Genomic DNA, 22346 nt, shown 5'->3' with positions numbered 1-22346 from the left:
AAAGGGAAGTTTTTCTTTGGTAATGTCAACACTGATGGATTAAGATGGCCCTGGGATGCAAAATAAGGGCCCTGCCCATTACCATTTAAGTTTACAAACATTTGGGCAGCCCGGGTGGCTCAGTGGTTTAGTGCTGCCTTCAGCCCAGGGCCTGACCCTGGAGACCCAGGATCGAGTCCCACGAGGGGGAGCCTGCTTCTCCCTCTGCCTGTGTCTCTGCCTCTCTCTGTGTCTCTTATGAATAAATAAATAAAATCTTAAAAAAAATAAGTTTACAAACATTTTTGATCTGCAAATGTGTTTTCAAGTGCACATGATTTTTCAAACATCAGGACATGGCTCTTATTTTCATCCTTTCCCTGTTATATGCTTTTAAATGTGATGAAAATAAAATTCTAAACCCTAACTTTCCAAAATCACTCTCATTCTATAATTTTAGACTTGGAATAATGCAGACAAAGCCAAATATTCTCCAAACTAGTCATCCATTCCATCCATAGGTAGATGTGTTTTTCTCAAGAAGGTGTCTAGAGTTTGAGAATTCCTGCGAGTCTTTTGGACTCAACAAATGGGAAAATGATTCTCTGCATGATCTTATTTAGAGGTTGGATGGAGTTGAACTCTTGTCAATCCTTGGAAGGAGAGAAATGGTTCTTTTTTTTGCATGGGAGTAAATAGAAAGGAGTCTTCATTTTGTGAATTTGCCACATTTGTTCTTTGAATGAAAGGTGAGATAGGATAATCTGTTTTCTATAAGAAATCCAATTCAAATATATACAGAGATCATCATTTAAACTCTTCAGATGAAAGTACTCTTGGGTATGTGGATTATTTAATGCTGATTAATAATACTTCCTTTGTTCTGAACCTGCAGTTCAATTAAAGAAATATTGGTTGTGTGGTTGTTTTTTTTTAAGATTTTACTTATTTACTTATTTATTCATAGAGATGCAGAGAGAGAGAGAGAGAGAGAGAGGCAGAGACACAGGCAGAGGGAGAAGCAGGCTCCAGGCAGAGAGCCTGACGTGGGACTCGATCCCAGGTCTCCAGGATCACACCCTGGGCTGCAGGTGGCACTAAACCGCTGCACCACCGGGGCTGCCCTTGTGTGGTTTCTTTAGGCTAGTCTTAGGGCTAGCACTCTGGGCTGAGATCTCAGTCCCAGCTATCCAGATACTTAGTATCTGTTGATAGGAACAGCCATACTACACTATGCACAGAAGACAGAGTGTGCAAGTTCTTGAAACAGACATAGGAACAAGATTCTTGGAGAAAGGGAACTGGGAGAGAAAAAATTCAAATTTACCTGCTGTTTTGGAAAGGCCTCAATTGCTCTGATTGTGATGTACTTTGTAAATGACCGGTTTTGTCTGGTGACAGAGGTGTGGATGGGAAAATGAAGACAGTATTTCAGATGGAGCAATAAACCTTTAAAAGGAATTAGATGAGTGCTTGATACAGATAGAGGAGCAATGAGATGTCTGACATGATTAGAACATAGAATGCCCTGAGTAGTAGTGGAGATAAAGAAGTTGGGACCAACCTTGGCCCTTGAATGCCAAACTGAGAAATTTGCATTTTGCTCTGAAAGCACTTCACATTTTATAGTGTTCTTGTTTAATATCAGTTCATATCAGGATAAAATTCCAGTCATTCTCTTCATAAAAATAGTTTCACAGATATTATCTCTAAGCCTTTTATACTCACATTGTTTTTATTTTTTCACTTTCTTTCAGTGCTTTTAATAAATATCATTCTCTATCTTTCTCATCCAGGAAAGTTTTAATATTGAAAAAATGGATTCATGAACCAGTATGATGAATATCCTAGAAGGGATTCAAGGTGGAAAGGGGTAATGTGAAAATCTTTGTGTGAGAAAGAGACAGATGAGGAAAAAAACAGTTTTTAGCTCTTATCTTTTTATTGTAGTTTTCCGTTGCTTAGGGATGAGGTAGGTTGTGAAGCACAGGCATGAAGCTAGCCCTAGCCCAGTCAGCTGTTGTGCTGGGAAGTAATCTTGGACCTCTGTGTTAGCCCTGTTAGCCCTAGCACATTGACTTGGACAAATGACTCCATATCCCTTGGCCTCATGTTCCTTCTTTTGAAAATAAGAGTTAATCTAAATAAACTCCAGGTTCCCTTCCTCTTTCATTTTTTTTAAATCTTTTTTTTAAATTTTTATTTATTTATGATAGTCACACACAGAGAGAGAGAGAGAGAGAGAGAGAGAGAGAGAGGCAGAGACACAGGCAGAGGGAGAAGCAGGCTCCATGCACCGGGAGCCCGATGTGGGACTCGATCCCGGGTCTTCAGGATCGCGCCCCGGGCCAAGGCAGGCGCCAAACCACTGCGTCACCCAGGGATCCCCCTCTTTCATTTTTTAAAAAAGATTTTATTTATTTACTCATGAGAGACACACACACAGAGAGGCAGAGACACAGGTAGAGGGGAAGCAGGCTCCATGCAGGGTAATGTGGGATTCGATCCCGGGACTCCAGGATTACTCCCTGAGCCGAAGGCAGAGGCTTAGCTGCTGAGCCACCCAGGAGTCCCTCCCTTCCTCTTTCATAATTCATTATTGGGCAGTCATGACTGAACCTAGCAAGAGAATCCCCTCTTGGAATTTTCTTTGCTGCTGCTGGGCAGTGCTGAGCACACAAGCATCTACTCTGGATATATTCAGAGATTCTTGCATCTGGCTTGCTCTGCAGGCCAAATGAAGGGTAGTACAGGGGATGAGAATAAGAGCAGTTGGTGGTCAAGGTGTACTTTGAGCTGGTGGTGTGAAGGATATAGACCAGAAGAGGGAGAACTATAAAATAAACAAAGCTGATCTTTTTCACTACTGAGTTTGTTACTTTTTATGTACCCTCTGTGTGTTGGGCAGCATTGACTAAGGGGCCAGTTGGTTCATTGACTTCTTTTTGCAGGTTCTACTCTGTTAACTTCAGATATAATCACACTATTTTGCTGGCAACTGAAGGCATGCATTTATAAGAGGTGCTATCTTTGGTCACCAGGTTTTCCTATTTTTGTTTTTGTTTCTGCATTTTAGAATATTATCCCTGAGGGGATACAATTCTAATCATTGGCCTCCTTCAAATCAATTTCTAACCAGTGGAGCCACCCTGCCCAGCAAAATGGTTCCCAAGGGAGTTTAGTGTTGGTTTGTTTGCAGAAATATCTAACTTTAAAAATAATTCTCTGAGTATAAGGGGAAACACATGCCCTGAGAACATTTGGATCCCTCTGTGAGGACTTTTGACCTACCTGGGAGCTCATGTGCACTAAGTGGTTTCTTAGTGAAAGGGGCCAATATATATTTGCTAGAAAAAAGGCTATTTTACATCTTTATTTCCTCAAGCATTTTCTTTAGGGAGAAAAAGGCCTAAAATTGTCATTGCCCTTAGTTCTCTGGAATTGAAAATATGGACTTCAGTGCCCTTAAATGCACTGGTTACCAAGAAAAGCAAATGTTTCTCTGTGGCATTCAGTTGACATTCTGGGAACATGATTCTGCCTAGCATTTATTTCAGGATGGGGAGGAATGGAGTTTTATGATCTCCTCTGCAAAGGGCACAAGCCAAACAAATCTTGGGCTTTCTGACCTGGCTGTGAACAGCAGACTTTTTCCAATAGCTGTACCTTCCGTTTCAGATTGAAAATGGGGTAACTAGGCCTGAAATGACTCGGGAGAAAATCTTGAGCAGTTACTTAAAAAAAAAAAAGCTTTTTGCACATTCTCATAGTTTTGTAGGCCTTTAGTTCAGACTTGAAAAAGAACAATGCCTTCTAGCTCACCGATATTTTCAGTCTTTTGCAAAATTCTCAGGTCTTTGCCATTTGTTCTTTTTCCTTCAAGACATTTCTTTTCCATTATTGACACCAAAAGCATATTTGTTGGAGGGAAAAAGTCCCTCTAACGAACAAACACCTCTTTCCAAGAAAAAATAAATGACAAGATAGTTGAGAAGGGGTGGAGGAGTTTTCACTCCTCGATGGATTGTCCACAGGGCACCCAGGAATAGTGTTTTCTGGACTGAGAAAGAAAAGACCTTTACTGCTGGTTAGTGTTCTCTGTGACCTGGATCTATCTTTGCAGTCTTCTCCCTTTGTTTCTTTTACTGCGAAACTACGTTGTCCATCGTATGAGGCCTTTTTGTAAATTTCTGTTCTAGGTTTGTTGTGCCCAAGATTGCAAATCCGAGAAACCACCGAGGAGCCGACACCGATGCAAACACACGAGGGTTTATTTACAACCTCGAGTCTGGGTCCTCAAGCTTGGGTCCAGGGACTTGGACCCAGGCTCGAGGTTGTAAATAAACCCTCGTGTGTTTGCATCGGTGTTGGCTCCTCGGTGGTTTCTCGGATTTGCGATCTTGGGCACAACAGGTTTATTTAAAACCAAGACTTCTGATCCGTTCTTCTTGTCCCCTTTATCCTTCAAGCTTGGGCAGGCAATCTGGGATATTAAGTCATAATAAAAATAAAGAGGTTAAAAACCCCAAAACCCACTGTAAATTGTGAAATACTATTTGAATGTAAGATCTTTTGAGAAACGAAATGGAGGGTTAACATTTTTTTCTAGACTAAGATGTGATTTACTTTAGGTACTTGGAAATGCCCTATTTTTCGCAGTTGCTTCTGATTCAAAAATTTAGAATAGTGACCTTAAAGCTATCTACTTCACACTTCCCTTTGGACAGAAATCCACTTAAATAATCTTAGAAAGATGAATACTCTGAAAAGAGTATCAGTCTGTAGAGTTGAAGAATTCATATCTCTTTTGGCAGCTTTTGTCAGTGTTTCACATCCCTTGAGATGTGAATTCTAATTTTCAATATAAGAATCTCCTGCTATAATTGAGGCTGTTCCTTTTGTTCCATTACAATGGAAACGAAATAGCCATTCACCATTATTAATGTAATATTCCTTTAAATTATTGAAGGCTCAGTTTCTCTGGATGAAATGTGTTTGGTTTCTTTAGATTTTCTATATAGTTACTATTTCCGGAAGCTTTATTTTTCCAAGCATCTTTTTAATTTTCTAACTCTTGTTTTAGTTGTAGAACCCCAAAGTAGAGATTTTTTAATTGAAGGCATGTTCAGTGCTGGAAGATGAATCTGTTATTCTCTTCTTTTTATGTGTTTCTATAGATAGTACTCACATATTATTAGGATTTTTTTTCCTGCCAAATGACATAATGTAGTTTTTGACATTCAGATATTTTTGTATTTCGCTTGTACTTTGCTTAGGACCTAGGTAAATATGAACTTTGAGGTTCCTTTGAAATAGGGTAGAAGTAATGGCAGGTGTTTATGTTCCCTGTAAATTTATTTTTTCATTCCTTCAACAAATAATGTGTATCTAGTATGAGTCCAGTACTACAGATTTATTAATAAACAAAGATTATAAAATCTCTACCCTTCTGGAACCAACATTCAAGAATGTTGTCAAGAATTTCTTACCCCACCCATGCCTCCTCCAACTTTTTCAGTTTAAACGTATGTGGCTTGAGAATGTAGTTGAGACTGGTTATAAAAGGTGGGTGATAGCAACTTACTTGCTTAGGTGTAACACAGAATATAACATGGAGTAGAAATTCCATGGATTTCTCAGGAAGCAATATCAGCTGACTGTGCAATATTCAGGAGCTTAGCCAGAGTGTTCAGCCTTAGCCAAGACATTGAACAGGCTGTGTAGCAACTCTTTAGTTTGCAAAATGACAGGCCCTGTCATTGTCTCTAGCCATCTGAAAGACTGTGGAAGAAGGATTAACTATGGCTTGTAGGGGTCTAGGGTCTCATGAAATATGACTGGTATAATTTAAAAAGAGACATCTTTTAGTTCACTGTATGGAAGGGTTCTGCAATAAAGCTGTCCCAAAATGAATCAGTAGCTTTAAAAAAATTGTGTCATTATCATCACTACCATGATTTTTCATAGTAGAGTAGTACTCTAGTAGCTACTTATTGAATAATATGTCCAGATAGTATGTTCTAAGACCTTTAACAGCATTACTTTTTTTAATCTTCAAACTATCCTGTGAAGTCTCATTATTCCTATTTCACAGATAAAGCACTTGAGACTTAGAGACTTTGTGAGTTCTCCATTTTGGATCTAGGTTACATGACAGATGGTGTTGTAAAGGGATCAAAGCAGTACATGGGAGGAGGTGGCCCATTATTCATTTTTATATTGTGCAATGTGAGTTTTAAATGGAAATATAAGAGCATTTAACTTGGGGACGCCTGAGTGGCTCAGTGGTTGAGCATCTGCCTTTGGCTCAGGGAGTGGTCCTGGAGTCCCGGGATCGAGTCCTACATTGGGCTCCCCTCGAGGAGCCTGCTTCTCCCTCGCCTATGTCTCTGCCTCTCTCTGTGTATATCTAATGAATAAATAAATAAAATCTTTTTTAAGATTTTTTTTTTTAAATTTATTTATGATAGTCACAGAGAGAGAGAGAGGCAGAGACACAGGCAGAGGGAGAAGCAGGCTCCATGCACCGGGAGCCTGATGTGGGACTCGATCCCGGGTCTCCGGGATCACGCCCTGGGCCAAAGGCAGGCACCAAACCGCTGCGCCACCCAGGGATCCCAATAAAATCTTTTTTAAAAAAAGATTGTATACAGGAACTTGTATACAGAATCACAGAAATTACATGGTTTGTATTTTGTAGCTCACACATGCATATGCATTTTGATCTTACCATAACGGTGGAAATGCTGTGAAGTCCATCTCAACAGATTTTACTTCACTCTTTGATAATGCACACATTCTACCAACATTCTGTACTTTTGGCTAACTAATCAATAAGGAAGACTCAAAAGAACAAAGAACTATGGGTTGTTCTGTCTTTCCCTTAACTTTTCATGTCATCATTTACATTGTAAGTAGTTGGTTAGTATGGGGAAAGAACATGAATAAGAGAATACGATAGGCTTCCTGGTTGTTCTAGTTTATTAGGATACCACAGCCTTTCTCCTGCATTCAAAGCAAGTTCTAGTTTGAATGAAAAGTGTGGCTTCTCCAGGCTGTGAGTGCCTCTGCTTATTCAATTGTAGATGTAAACACACTTATCCTGGACCCAGTTTGAGTCTCCCTGAACTTACACATATTGTGGATCTGTCAGAATTCTGTGCTTCTAGAGCATCATGAAGGCTATATGTGTGAAAGTGGCGGCAGGATGGGGTGGGGTGGGGATATGCCTTTTGTACCTGTTGCCTCTACTTATGTGTGTATGCTGCATTGTCCCATGGACTTATACAATATAAGTTCAAAGATACAATCATTGAGAATTTAAGATGGTGACATTTAAACTAAGTACAGAGCTCTTATGAGCACAGGACTTTGAGTATAAGGTAAGTATGTTGTAGAGACTGTAGTGAGCATCACAAAAGCTATATCCTAATGGGACAGCAAGGAACCATGGCAGATATGCATATTATGTGTATCTCCTCTGCTCACACTCATGTTCCATTGGACTTCACTTATAAAATACAAGCTCAAAGATAAAATTATTAAGAATTTTAAGATGGCAGCAACAGAGATTAGACCAAGGCTAATGCCTTTCTGAGTGTGGGACCCTGGGTGATAGTATAGGTTGCATGCCTGTGAAGCCAGTCTTGGCTTCTTCACTCACATTTCTGATGTCTGGGATAGGAGGACTCAAAAGTTGAACTCAAGTAGGCCTATTGACTAGAGCACCTACATGTGGCCTCTTGATATGAATTTGGTTTCTGCCATTGTGGTATCAAGCTGTGGAGTCCTTACAGGGACCTTTCAGAGAACAAACATTCTAAAAGAACCAGGTAGAAACTGGCCTTTAAAGACCTAATCTTGGATATCGCATAGTGTTACATCTGCCATACTGTATTTGTAGAAGCAGTCAGAAGAGTATTCTGACTTAAGGGGAGGGGGCATAGAGTCCACTTATTGATGGGAAGAGTGTCAAAGAATTTGAGACCATGTTTTAAAACTGCTTTATTTTATTTTTCATTTAAATTCAATTTAGTTAACATATAGTATATTATTAGTTTCAGTGATAGAACTGATTCATCAGTTGCATATAATACCTCGTACTCATTACATCAAGTGCCCTCCTTATTGCCCATCACCCAATTACCCCATCTCCTCACCCATCTCCCCTCCAGCAAAACAAACTGCTTTAGTGATAAAAGTGCTGAGGTGTTTTCATACTCTTTTTTCTCTCCTCTCCATTCTTATTTATTCCCATCTAGTACTTTCTCTCTCATCTCCCTTTCTCTTTTTCCTTTCCTCCTCCTCTTCCTTCTTTTTTTACTCTCATTGCACTACACTTTTTCTCATTGTTGAATAGGAGAAAAAATTTAGAGAATTGGAGAAATATGAAAGTAGGTGAGAAACGAAGAGCAAGGAAGAGAGAAAGTGGGATTAGCACATCTTTCTTTTTAGCTATGTGAATTTATGGCAATGTTTAAAAATTCCAGATACCTATATTATCTCCATTCACTCCATCTCAGCCCCATCTTCATTTCAAGAAAGGTCTGTGATTATACACATTCCCATTTCTTTATATTTATTTCTCATCTATTTGCTTTTGAAAGTGAGCACATCTACTAGCCCTGGTCTTATCTTCTCTGTGCTTCATTTCCTTATCAATTCTGCTACATTTCTTGACTCTTCTAGAATTCAAGCAACAGGGCTTCAAATATTCCATAATCAGCATTAAAATAAAAGAGATAAAAACTTACTCCAAATAAACTGAAGCAAGATGTGGCTGCAAGAGGAATTTTGGCCTATAAATGTGAAGAAAAAAATCTCATTGTATATTCGAAGAGAATGCATTTGGCAAGAGCATAGACTTCAGTGGAAACTGATAGAGCTGGTTTGTATAAAGCATCTTTAATCCATCTGCCACTTGAATGATGGTTTCTGACTCAGTCTCCTTATTTCAAAGGATACCAGTGGAGTATTGCCTTAAATCTCAAACATCACTCATAAAACAACACTTTGATTTACTAAGTGGAACTAAATCAGAAACACGTAGACTTGGCATCACTCAGATTTACAGAATGATTGAGCAGTGTCAAGATAATGCCAAGTAAAACAATGTGATGAGCTCTAAACATTATTTTCTCATATATCTCAGAGTACTTGGTTCCAGGCTCTTCATAGTCAATGTCAAAGATACCCTGACCCTGAAAGAATCTATGGCTTAACAAAGGCACTGTATCGTGGTATTTGTCCGCAAAGCCATTATTTCCCAAATGCCACAGACTTGATTTGTATTGTTTACTAAAAAGGTAAGAAGTGACAAAGGCATTTTATAAGTATTAATTTTTTTTTGCCAAGATAGTTTAAGCTAATGTATATTAAAGCAGTATCCTCCAAGGAACAGTAGGCTAATGACTTAAAACCCAAATGAAGTTATTTTACACTAAGAAATTATCTTTCTTTCCCTTTTTTCTTTCCCTTTTTTAAAAAGATAATTACAATATCATGTCCAGACCATTTTGTATTCCACTTTTCCCATGGATTATAACAGTGTGAAGAACATGGGCTTTGGAGCCAGACAGATCTGGGTTTGAATCTAGATTCTATCATGTACAGTCTCTATGGGCTTGGTCAAGTTGTTTATCCACTTTGGTGTTCAGTTGAAATGAGAATGACAATTGACACTCAAATATAACTTGGGTTCCACATGACCAGTCTTTGCTTAGTATCTTATTCACAGAAACAGAATTTAGCAGAAAAATGTAACTAAACATAATTAAGATATATAGTCTTTAAAATATAGGAGAAATTTATAAAACAAAAATTTATTTCATTTAATTGACATACAATAAACTGCACATATTGAAGCATAAAATATAATCAATTTCAGCATTTATATACACCCATGAAATCATCATGATCAAAATAACGACATCTCTATACCACAAAAGTTTCCTCAAACTGCTTTATTCATACCTTTTTTTCTGCTCACTCTGGCTCCCCTATCCCTAGGCTACCACTGACCTGTTTTCTGTTATTCTGCATTAGATTGCACTTAATTTTTTTATATAAATGGAATCAGACAGTGTGTACTGTTTTTTGTTGACATCTTTCACTTAGCATAATTGTTTTGAGATTCATCCATGTTGTTGCACATATCAATAATTCATTCTTTTTTATTTCTGAATAATTGTATCAATATACCACAATTTGGCTATGCATTTACCTGCTGATGGATGTCTTTTGTTTTTTTTTCTTTCAGTTTTTAACTATCATCAATGTAACCACTATTTATATTCTTGTGCAAACCTTTGGATATATGCATTTCTTTGGCAAGTGAGTTTAACTTTTTAAGAAACTACCAAACCATTTTTTTTATAGTGGTTGTAACCACTTTACTTTCCACTAGTATTGTATGGAGGTTTTCACATCCTTGGTATGATCAGTCTTTGTAATTATAGCCATTCTAATTGAAAGGTAATGATATCGAGTGCCTGGGTGGCTCAGAGGTTGAGTGTGTGCCTTGGCTCAGGTCGTGATTTGAGTGTCTGTCTTTGGCTCAGGTCGTGATTCCAGGGCCTTGGGATCAAGTCCTGCATCAGGCTCTCCTCAGAGGGAGCCTGCTTCTCTTTTTGCCTATGTCTCTGTCTCTCTCATGAATAAATAAATAAAATCTTAAAAAAAAGAGAGACAATGGTATCTCTTGTGTGTGTGTGTGTGTATTTTTTTTATTGGAGTTCAATTTGCCAACATATAGCATAACACCCACTGCTCATCCCGTCAAGTGCCCCCCTCAACGCCCGTCACCAGTCACCCCAACCCCCCACCTACCTCCCTTTCCACCATCCCTTGTTCGTTTCCCAGAGTTAGGTGTCTCTCATGTTCTGTCACCCTCTCTAATATTTCCCACTCATTTTCTCTCCTTTCCCCTTTATTCCCTTTCACTGTTTTTTATATTCCCCAAATGAATGAGACCATATAATGTTTGTCCTCCAATTGACTTACTTCACTCAGCATAATACCCTCCAGTTCCCTTCACATTGAAGCAAATGGTGGGTATCTGTCGTTTCTAATGGCTGAGTAATATTCCATTGTATACATAGACCACATCTTCTTTATCCATTCATCTTTCGATGGACACTGAGGCTCCTTCCACAGTTTGGCTATTGTGGACATTGCTGCTATAAACATTGGATGAAATATCTAAATGTGAGATGAGAATCCATCAAAATCCTAGAGGACAACACAGGCAACACCTTTTTGAACTTGGTCACAGCAACTTCTTGCAAGATACATCTTTGAAGGCAAGGGAAACAAAAGCAAAAATGAATTATTGGGACTTCATTAAGATAAAAAGCTTCTGCACAGCAAAAGAAACAGTCAACAAAACTAAAAGACAAACTACAGAATGGGAGAAGATATTTTCAAATGACATATCAGATAAAGGGCTAGTATCCATGACCTATAAAGAACTTATGAAACTCAACAGCAAAGAAACAAACAATCCAATCATGAAATGGGCAAAAGACATGAACAGAAGTTTCACAGAGGAAGACATAGACATGGCCAACAAGCACATGAGAAAATGCTCCTCATCACTGGCCATCAGGGAAATACAAATCAAAACCACAATGAGATACCGCCTCACACCAGTGAGAATGGTGAAAATTAACAAGGCAGGAAACAACAAATGTTGGAGAGGATGTGGAGAAAGGGAAACCCTCTTACACTGTTGGTGGGAATGTGAACTGGTGCAGCCACTCTGGAAAACTGTGTGGAGGTTCCTCAAAGAGTTAAAAATAGACCTGCCCTACAACCCAGCAATTACACTGGTGGGGATTTACTCCAAAGATACAGATGCAGTGAAATGGCAGGACACCTGCATCCCAATGTTTATAGCAGCAATGTCCACGGTAATGGTATCTAATTGTGGTTTTAATATCCATTTCCCTAATGAAAAATGATGTTAGCATTATGTCCTGTGAATATTTGCCTTCAGAATATAATCTTTAGATCAAAAATTTGGATCCAAATTTTCCAAAATTTGGTCATTAAAAAAATTGCATTGTTCATTTGTATTTGAGCTCTGAGAGTTCTTCATATATTCTAGATAAAAGTCCTTTATCAGATATGTGATTTACATATATTTTCTCCTGCTCTGGGGCTTGTCTTTTCATTCTCTGAACAGTGTTTTTCAAGGAGTAGAAATCCTAATTTTGATGAAATTCAACATCATTTTTCTTTTATGGGTCATACTTTTGGTGTTATTACATTATTAATGCACAGAAAAACTTAAAAAAATTAAATATCTTTTTTAATAAAGATTTTATTTATTTATTCATGAGAGACAAACAGAGAGAAGCAGAAACATAGGCAGAGGGAGAAGTAGGCTCCTTACGGGGAGCCTGATATGGGACTTCATCCCAGGACCCCAGAATCATGACATGAACTGAAGGCAGACACTCAACCAGTGAGCCACCCAGGTGTTCCTGGACATCGTTTTCTAAATTGCTCTGTACAACAGTCCTGAAAAACCTTGCTCTGTACTTTCCTTCAAATCTCAATACATAGACATGTAGACTCTTATTTCTTTACCTTTACCCTAGTTTTATTATGGACCAAATATCCCAATCTGATTTGTCCAAGTGAGCATAGTTTTCTTTTTTCAGTGTATCAAGTAAGATTCAATTATAGTAGTTGCAGTGTCTACATAACCCTCTTTAGAGAACAAAACATGGACAATGTAAACTTTAGATGAGATGATACATGATAGCACTGTGTACTAAGTAATGCTCTATATGGCTATCATATTAGTGCCATTTCATACTGATATAGCTTACCACTTTTCATTGTCACTCAGAACTGTGAAGTTGAATATTTGTACTATATAGATATAACTAGGGTATGCACATAATTAAGTATAGAAGAAGGAAGAAGAGAGGGAAAGAAAGTTTTTTTGTTTTGTTTTGTTTTTGTTTTTTTGCAACATACTCTTAAATATAAGGGTTTTTTTTTTTTTAAACTGGAAAATCATTGGGCACATGGGTGGCTCAGTGGTTGAGTATCTGCCTTTGACTCAGGTCACGATCCTGGGGTCCTGGGATCGAGTCCCACATCGGGCTCTTCACAGGGAGCCTCCTTCTCCCTCTGCCTATGACTCTGCTTCTCTCTATGTCTCTCATGAATAAATAAATAAAAACCAAAACCAACCAACCAACCAAACAAACAAAAAAAACCCCAAATCCCAAACCTGGAAAATCACTTGTTTTTCATAGATGTAATAACTTCAAATATGAGAGATCACCTAAATCAGTAAGGTTAAACCAGTAAGGTTTTCTAGAAACTATAAAGTGATTTAGAACTGAGAAGCCTAGCTCTCATGGCTTGATCCTAATATTGCCCTGCAAGCCAAAATATTTCAGTTATTAGCTTCTTTGGGCAGAAATGGTGTGTATGTGTAGTTCCTTTATAGCTTTTAAAGGTAGCTATTCTCAATTTCTTCATGAGATAGTTTTAAATTTTTAAAGGACTTTTGAGATCCAGGTTGGTTCTAGAGCTTTCTTAACATGTACTTGGATAATATTTCCAGCTTCCTAGTTGTTCCTTAAGAATCCATCTGGAACCCAAAGATACCAGCATTAACTGAGTTCTGTGATCCTGGGTTTTGTTCAGACCAGGTTTAGAAAGCACTCTCAGGGGAACATCGACCTTATATTATGAGTTGGGAAGTATTCCCTTCTCCATCTTCTGGAGGAGTCTATGAAGGATTGATACTATTTCTTCCTAGATGCTTTAAATGATTTTATCAGTAAAGCCATCTGGATCTGGTGTTTTCTTTGAATAAATATTTAAAATTTTTAATTTAGTGTCTTTACTCATTATAGATTTATCCAAATTTTCTATTTCTTCCTGAATCCATTTTGTTTATTTGCTTCTTTCTAGGAGTTTGTTCATTTCATCTAAGTTGTCTAATTTATTGACATAAAATTGTTCGTAACACTCCCTTAGAATCTTTTAATTTCTACAGATTTTGTGGTTATGTGTCCTTATACATTACTGATTTTGGTAATCTATCTTCTCATTTTTTTTCATAGTGGATCTTGCTAAAATTTGAATATTTTTTGTTTTTGTTTTTCCTTTTCTGAGAAGCATTTTTTGGTTTTATTTTTTACTTTTGCCTTTTTAACTTCTACTCAATTGATTTACAGTCTAATATTTATTATTTCCTTTCCTCTCTTTATTTACTGTGGGTTAAATTTACTCTTCATTTTCTACATCCTTAAGGTGGAAGCTTGGGTTATTGATTTGATATTTTTTTCTAGCAGAGGCATTTAAAGTTGTAAATTCCCCTCTAAATATTGCTTAGCTGAAAATGGATAAATTTATTGCTGGCTATTTTTTATTTCAGAAGTTTTTAATCTTGATTTGGCAGAGACTATACAGATATTTGTTCTGTTTGGACATTGGGGTTGAATATTTACTGCCCTGCCAAAGCTACAATCTTTAGGAGCATATACACTGTTGCTGGGAATTTTGTTTTGTCCCAAACATTTGTTCTTCAGAGAAAATCTTACAAAACCATTTCCCCAGCTGTCTGCCTGTATCTATTCACTTTATGTTCTGATTTGTGATTTTCTGTGACTTATTTTACTAGTTTGACTATTTTCCATGGCCACTTGAAGCTGAAGAGAGGTAAGGATGCCAGGGATATAGTGTTCCAAATGATGAAAGGAACTAGAAGTTAGAAAGTTTGAATTTTGTTCCCACTTCACTACTCTTCAGAGTCAGACATGTATTTTGGATGAATGAAGTGATATGATTTCAGAGGTGTCAGGAAGGCATTCTTCAGAAACCTTTGTCCAGTTGGTGCTCACTCACTCTTAAGTCTTTGGCTTAGATATTTCTTTTAGAATTCTCTGACCCTTTGCACTTGGTTAGACCTCCCGTCTTTAACATTGTGTCTTAACTCAATCATAACCAACCACAGTGTAGTATAACTACTTGTTTGTTTATCTATTCTCCATGTTTTCTGAGGATAGGGTCCCTCAATTTGGTTCGCATTGTACACAGTACCTGAAAATATTGGGTACTTATGTAAAAAACCAATTTCTGAAATTTAACAGTTATAGCTTTATTTCTTTGTATATTTTTTTACTGATAAATTTGCTTTTCAGATTCCTTTCTGAAAGCAGGATTTATTGGAAGGGTGCTTGGTATAACTTGGGAGGCAGTACTGAAGAAGAACTGAGTACAGAAGGGGGCAAGGGGTACATTAAGTCTCCATTTGCCTCTGAGCTTAGCATGGTTTATTGGAATTCTTGTTTTTTGATGAACTTGTCATATTTTTATGTTACCTTGCATGATGAAATGGAGAGCATATGTGTTTAATTTGCTTATATCTCACAAAATTAAGCTGGTGATCTTGTTGTAAGTGAGAGAAATATGTTCAGATTTAAAATGATTTAATAAACTGAGGAAAGGGGAAGATATAAAAAGAAGGAAATTTCAGTTTGATGTAATTACTTTAGAAGGCAACTAGGTCAGAGGTGGAGTAAAGGTTAGTCACATTTTAAATGTTACAAATTGCCTACCGAAAAGGTTTCTATTTCCTCCAACTGTATATATGAGTATCTTATTTCCCAAATCCTTGCCAGCATTCATATTATCAATCTCTTTAATTCTTGCCAAGCTGAAAGGTGGTACCTCCCTGTTTAGTTTGCAGTTTCCTGATCTCTGGTGTGGTTGAGCTTCTTGTATTTTTTCTGTGAATTGTCTCTGTATGCCTTGCCATCTTTTTCCTCGTGTCATTTGTAGAAGTTTTTGAATTATTAGGGATAGTGATATTTTAAATATTTGTTAGAAGTATTTTCTCTCAGTTTAAAATTTATCTTTTAACTTTGTTTATAGTGTGTCTTACCAAAAAATTCATTTGTGATATGTCAAATCTTTAAGATTTTCATATATATTCTCATACGATCTTTAAACCAAATCGATAAAGGTAAGAATTATTATTATCATTGTACAGATGAGCTAATTGAGATTCATAGAGTCTAAATTACTGGCCCAAGAAGGAAGGGATTCACATGGAAGCCTACATTGCTAGAAATAGCACACCAAAATAAGAGAAACTAGAATTGGCAAAGGAGCCACAGAACAAAGAATGTTTTTTTCCAAACTGACTGCTCCTTATGGCTCAGCCATTGGTCAGTAGTCTTCAAGGAGACTGTGCCTAAAGCAGCAGTTACAGTTTGCAATGGCCTCTAGGTGGTTCTTGTAATATGAGGTGTTTGTAACTCCTCTGGCTTAACTTTGACACCCATTTCCCTTCCCTGCCTTTTCTTGCCAACTTTGTTTTATGATTCTTGGCTTAGGTTTTGGTTATTAATTTTGCTTCCTTCATGACTTCTGGCTCTGACCATTGGCTATGCCTATGGACAGATTATTGGCTACAATCTCAGTGGATCCCCCAGTTCCAGATTTAGGATTTTGGCCCTGGTTGAAGGCCCTGGTGATGATATTGGGATCCTAGGCCTTTATATCTGTGGATAACAGAGAAATGGAGAGCTGACGAAAATGCAACAACAAAAAATACTTTATTTAGAAATGCCCTCCAAATGCTTAATGAGAAAATTCAGCTACTAGATACCAAATATCTTTGAGGAAGTAGGTTGGAAGAGTGGTACATTTCATTCTTCTTTCTGACTGGAAAGAACTAGTTATAGGTAGTTTAATTATGCACAAAAGATTTATGATAGGGATTTTGGTGGCAAATTGAAAGAGGTCTTGGAGAAGTTTCTGCCCGTTCTCCCCTCCCCATTATGATAAGCATATACAATCACTATTTCATACCCAACCATGGGAAAAAGCCAAATTTTTCTTTCATACTTCTCAGGAAATGGAAGTTTCTATAAGTTAAATCTTTTTATTGACAAATACTCCTTTTTAAAAAAAACATTTTTATTTATTTATTTGAGAGGTGAGAGAGAGAGAGAAAGAAAGAGCACGAGCAGGGGGAGAGGCAGATAGAGGGGGAGAAACTGACTTCCCACTGAGCAGGGAGCCCGACACAAGACTGGATTCCAGGACCCCAGGACCTGGAGAGAATGACCTGAGCCAAAGGCAGATGCTTAACCAAGGGCCACCAAGGTGCCCCATACATGCTTTTATTTTAAAGCATTTCTATTTTTTAAGATATTGTTTACATATAATATCTCATTTTATTCTTAAAATGACCCAATTTATGTATGGGAAATGGGAGACACAAAGAATTTAAATAATTTGCCCATGCCCACACAGCTAGGAAGTGGTAGAGCAGGGTCATCCAGAATCTGTGCTCTTTATTGTTTGTCCTAACCACTATGCTGTGCTGCTCCTCATGGGCAGAAGTATGGGAGAGGGTGAATGTTTTCTTTAACAATAGCCAACACTTACTGTTTATTATATTCCAGGACATGTACTGCGTGCTTTATATGTAAAATGTCACTTAATCTTTACCATAGTCCTTTGTGGGAGGCACTATTATTATCTTTATTTTATAGATGTAAAACATGAATTTTAGAGGGATAGAGTAACTTGCTCAAGGCCACACAATTAGTAATGGCAATGCTATAATGGTTAAAAAGGAAAAAAAAAAAAACAAGCAACAATAAAACCCAGCTACATTTATTCTCCTAAGCATTGAACTTACAGACCTACAATTATAAGTTCAGATACTGAAAGTCAACTTTCAGAAATATGTGAGGAAGTAACAGGAATGGACACCTCACTTGAGGACTTGGTGTGGAGGCAGAGTGGTGCAATGGACAGCATACTAGGCCATACTGGACCACTGGAGATAGGGTACTATGATTAAAGCCTTTGACTGGCCACCAACTCATTATGTGATTTTGTATAGATAGTTCACCTCTTTGGGTTGAACACTTAACTATAAAATTAATGCATAGGATTAGATAATCCCAAAATAACCTTCTGATTCAAATGTTCATGGATTATTGCCACAGGTGGTTGATATAGAGATGTTAGACTGTCTTGGAGTTTGGTTTTCACTGGCTGTCTTGTCTGACATTATTTTGTCTTTTTTTTTTTTTTTTGGCCTAATTTTCCAATGAATTGACTCTTTTTGCCACTGGCAGGCAGCTTTCCTTCCTGCCCAGTTCCCTTCCATCATTGCCCCCCCTCCCATCATTGCCCCTTCCTCAACATCTGCATTTCTTTCCTGTTGTGCTCTGTGTAACTGTGTTCTGTAAATCACTCCCCAGTCTCCTCAGAACCTTCTCTGAGTTCCTGGATTATTTGTCATCTATACCTATCACCAGATGCTTAGAACCTTTTAGTTCTTTCTTGTTGCCCATGTTTGCATTTTCTTTTGTTTCCCACTTTCAGAAACGTCTTTATTGTTTGTTTTAGACTTCTCTGTGTGTATTTCAATATGGTTTGCATAGCCATTCATTTTATTTTATTATTATTTTTTTCATGATAAGTGTACTCCTTAATCCTCATCACCTACTTCACCTGTTACTCCTCCCACCCACCCACCTCGCATCTGATAACCATCAGTTTGTTCTCTATAGTTAAGAGTCTATTTCTTGGTTTGTCTCTCTCCCCACCCCCTTTGCTCTGTCGTTTTGTTTCTTAAATTACACATAGGAATGAAATTGTATGATATTTATCTTTGTCTGACTGATTATTTCACTTAGTATAATACTCTTTAGCTCTGTCCACATCATTGTAAATGGCAAAATTTCATTCTTTTTGATGGCTGAGTAATATCTCATTGTGTGTGTGTGTGTATAAACACATATATATGTGTATATAGGTACACACATATATATAATATATATATATAAAATCTATTTCTACCTTATTGAAAAATCTCCATACTGTTTTCCACAGTGGCTGCACCAGTTTGCATTCCCCACATGTTTACATTTTCTCCAGAGTTTTAAACACTACTAGCTCAAACTTTTAAATTCACCATTGACTTTAAACCTGAAAAACATAACTCCAAATATATGCCACAAGGACATTCATCTATATCCATATTATCATTTTATTATATCTTTTGTGCTTTACTTCTTATATTTTACCATGTTTGTAATTGTCTTCTTTTTCTCTTGGATCCTTTTTATGCATAGGTTTTTTCAGCTTGGGGATAGGTTGGGGATTTACACTTTATTATTGCCTTTTGGGGCATTTTTCTAATTTTGTTTTTGTTAGGCAAAAGTATTTTGTCAATATATTTTTGAGTTGTAATTTTTCTCATACAATTTCTTTAAGCTTTCATTTTTAGAGTAACTGTGTGGGATTCCAAATTGCTGTACATTTTAATATATATTGAAATATGTGAAGTGTTTGTGGTTCAACATATACTCTTTGTGCCTCCCGATGTTCCCACAACTAGACTCTAAGTTTTTTGAGGCCAGTACCATATCTGTAGCACCAGCTCCTGGCTTATACTTTTGGCTAGGAATGATCCTTTTAGTGAAAAGTCTTCTGAAAAGTACTGTGCCCAAACTTACAAGTTATAAACTGCTCTTCTTGCTTATCTTTTCATATCCAGCTCTTTTTCCCCTTTCAAAGTGATATAGGAGTTTGTTCCCAGCAAATAGTCTGCCAACATAGGATGCTAATCTGTGTGAGTGACCATTTTAGTGCTTTCATTTAAAAAAAAAAGAGGAAAGAAAGAGAAAAGAAATGTACTGCTATCTATATTAATCTTTTTAAAAAATATTTTATTTATTTATTTGTGTGTGTGAGAGAGAGATCATAAGCAGGGGCGAGGGGAAGAGAGAGTGGGAGAAGCAGACTCCCTGCTGAACACGGAGCCCAAGCTCGATCCTAGGACCTTGAGATCATAACCTGAGCCAAAGGCAAATACTTAACCTACTGAGCCACTCAGGCACCCCTATATTAATCTTTACCATCACCAAAGTAAAGTACTAGTAGATACTTGAAAATGTTTATGATCATCAAGACACTACCCTATCTTGATTGCAAACAAGACTGAAGAAGATTCCACAAAAAGAATAGGTAAAGTAGAAAAGTTTTGTTAAGTTTAAAAGTGGAGAAGGAATTCATTTTAGATACACATTTATTTACACATTTAGGCATCTGTGATCCTGAGAAGAAAAGTTTACCACAGTTCCTCATGATATGATAGAATGCTTCAATTTTGAACAACTCTACTCATGTAAGACTCTTGCTGAAGCCATTGTGTAGTTCTGGAATTGAACCTTGAGTAATGGTATTTATTGGCATTAAATAGGGATCAACAACCTGTAGTCCAAGGGCCAAGTCCAGCCTGCTGACTGTTTTTTTTTTTGTATGATTTGAGAGCAAAGAATGGTTTTTACATTTTTAAGAGGTTTTAAAAAGTCAGTAATATTATTTCATGACATGTTAGAAGTATTTGAAATCCAAATTTCATTATCCATAAATTGAACAAAGCCATGCTCATTCATTTACATACTGTCTATAGTTGTTTTTATGCTACAATGGTTGAGTTGAGTACTTGTGACATAACCTGCATGGTCCACAAGTCCTAAAATAGTTGCTAAGTTGCTATCTGGCCCTTTATAGAAAAGGTTTGATTTATACTTCTGGTATAAAACAAGATAGGAGACCAAAAAAAAAAAAATCAATTAAGGGCAGAAATGAGGATAGAAGATAGAGGCAGAATTGCTTTCCTGCTGCTTTTTATTCTTTCCCTTGCCCTCCTGTTCCCTAATAGGCTCTCTCTCTCCTTTTCTTGTATACTACTCCCCACTGCACCCCACCTCCTATTCACAAGCACATATATATTGTGAAAAAAGAAAACCAAAGGCTTTCATTTTTATGAGAGTTTGATTTGTGATTACTCTTAATTTTTAAAATTATATTTTCCCTTATTGTTTTCAATCTGAAGTTTGGACCATCTGGGAAAGAAAACTGGGGACCTCAGTATGTAGGCTCTCCATTTGGCAACAGCTAAAAGTAGTGCTAAGACCAGTCAAAAGGAGTGAGACTGAAAATGAAGCTTTGTTGGACTGTGTTGGGAAATTTGGACCAGATCCGACAGTTGGAGCACCATTTTTGACCATCATGCTAGGAATCATGTTTTGTTCCATTGTACAGAAAACCTTTGGGGTTAAACTCCTACCATTCAGGTTGTTTTGTGTGTGTGTGTGTGTGTGTGTGTGTGTGTGTGTTGGGGGGGAACAACAACACAAAACTAGGGGCTCAATTTGGAGGAGAAGCTGAAACTGATTCAAACAAGATTTTATTAACTAATTTAGGGAGCATTTGGAGCTGTTCTGAGCTGTACAATTACTTCTTTTCTCATCTCTACTGGCACTCTGAGAATCAGATCACCTGGGGAAAGCAGATTTAAAAAATTCCAGATGGTGTATGCGATACTCCAGCTGTGGAGAATCTCTCCCAGTCAGGCAATCTGCCTTTCTGCCGGAACCCTCTAAAACTGTGCTGCCCATTTGTCATGCTTCTCCAATTGCAGCCTTCTGGATAGCTTCTTTTTGCCTTGTCTGACTCTTCCTTTCCAGTTTTTATCATCCCCCTTCATGAGCTAATGTAGTAACATCTCTTCATTGGCTATAAATCCATAGAAGAACCCGATGTAAAATATGGTTTTGTGAAGGATAATTGGAAAACATCTGTTTTTTTACCCATAAGATTCAGTGTTCACTTGTCTCATATGACGACGTGACTGCTTGTGCATGTGTGAAAAAGAAAAGAAACAGGAAGAGGGGAGGGAAAGGCTAGCATGAGGGTGAGCAAGAAAGAATTCATGCATTTGCTTTTGTAGCCAGCTGGACAAAATAAGTTCATCTCCATGTCATCTTGATTAGAATCCTGGGTTAATGTTGGGAAAGGTCAGTCTCATTGACTTGAATGACCTTGATGAGGCTACCGAAGAAACAATTGCTTTTGGGTTGGTCCTGACTCTTGTTTTGATAAGTTTTGTCTGGAGTTATTCTTAGCTTATGGTGACAAGGCCTGAAAGCTTATGGACAACTTTTGGTCTTTAGAACATTCAGATGGGGTTTCCTTAGAAGTTCAACACTGTGGGGAGGTGAAGGGAAGAAGCAGATAACAGATGACACTTCATGATTGTTCTTCTATCTTTTCATAGTGGATATGCCTCACCTAATCTGTAGAATACTAAGTGGGCAAACTTTGGAATATTTAATTTTAGCTGTATTAGAATTGGATTCACATAAAGCATATGGGTCACTGAGTTTTATTTTACTTGATACTTGGGACATTTTGAAATCTGGATGGAAAATTATATAAATCAGCAGGAATTAAATTTTTTATATTGTCACTTGAACAATTGAGTAAAATTTATATATCATAAAATGCAAAGATCTGAAGTG

General features: G+C 37.3%; 1 protein-coding gene and 1 long non-coding RNA gene across 3 annotated transcripts in view; one reads left to right on the top strand and one right to left on the bottom strand.

The window, feature by feature from the left end:
• Positions 1-22346, top strand: part of HPSE2 (heparanase 2 (inactive)) — a 632592-nt gene that overhangs the window by 92574 nt on the left and 517672 nt on the right. The window lies entirely within an intron of this gene.
• LOC111092929 overlaps positions 21255-22346 on the bottom strand; it is a 31014-nt gene continuing 29922 nt past the window's right edge. Inside the window, exon 3 of the long non-coding RNA XR_005380482.1 lies at positions 21255-22032. This is a non-coding gene — a long non-coding RNA (uncharacterized LOC111092929). The remainder of the gene's footprint in view (positions 22033-22346) is intronic.

This window comes from Canis lupus, chromosome 28 (assembly GCF_011100685.1).
Source record: "Canis lupus familiaris isolate Mischka breed German Shepherd chromosome 28, alternate assembly UU_Cfam_GSD_1.0, whole genome shotgun sequence".
NCBI classification, from domain to species: domain Eukaryota; kingdom Metazoa; phylum Chordata; class Mammalia; order Carnivora; family Canidae; genus Canis; species Canis lupus.
This window is presented reverse-complemented; position numbering and strand designations above follow the sequence as displayed.